This window comes from Cervus elaphus, chromosome 3 (assembly GCF_910594005.1).
Source record: "Cervus elaphus chromosome 3, mCerEla1.1, whole genome shotgun sequence".
NCBI lineage: Eukaryota > Metazoa > Chordata > Mammalia > Artiodactyla > Cervidae > Cervus > Cervus elaphus.
In genome coordinates this window covers 43,068,964-43,069,730 of record NC_057817.1, presented here as the reverse complement: position 1 = coordinate 43,069,730, position 767 = coordinate 43,068,964, and positions in this window count along the sequence as shown.

Here is a 767-nt window from a genome sequence, read left to right as displayed (position 1 = left end):
GCTGTTCAAGTTATTTGATGTTTACACCTCAGGGAAAGTCTTGTGTTCAGCAATATCTAAAGATAATGTTACTATGACATTTATACTGTCGTTTAAAAAAAAAACCAACATTGCAATAGCGTTTTTGGATATGCATCAACCTAATCTTGCGTTCAGTGAATTAAACATACTAATTAAGTGTCTCTTGCCCTTGATTTTGATATTAGAATAGGTGATTATCTGGATATTTAATATTTCTATATTCTGCTTTTCTAGCTGTTTTTACCTAGTTAAGCTTGTGACTTTGCTGAATGGTATGTAAACTTGTAAAAAACTGAAATTTCACGATATAGCAATCCAGTCATTGTGTTAGGGGTCAACAAAGATTTTGTGATTTTAACATTTTAGTAAAAACCCACACGTGATTTGCTACAGTAATGCAGCTTAATTAAAAGACACATGTACTGAAACGCTTAATTGTAAACTGCTAGCATTGAAGAAATATTTTGACAATTCTGATTTGATGCAGCAGTTATTTGCTATTTTATATTGATAGTGCTTATGGTTTATTTTTGAAGCCATGGGCGATGTAAATATAGGCAGCTGTGCAGCAGACAAATGTGAGTAAAGAAAGCCTTAGTTTTCTTTTGCAGTTACAGAAAATAGACTTCTGAAGGATGTGATGCTTATTAACATTGGGTTGTATTCTCCTGTATGTGTAATGGGAGATTATAGGTGTACCTGTCTCCACAGTTTAAGGAGTTCTGTGTATTCATGCAGTCTATTTA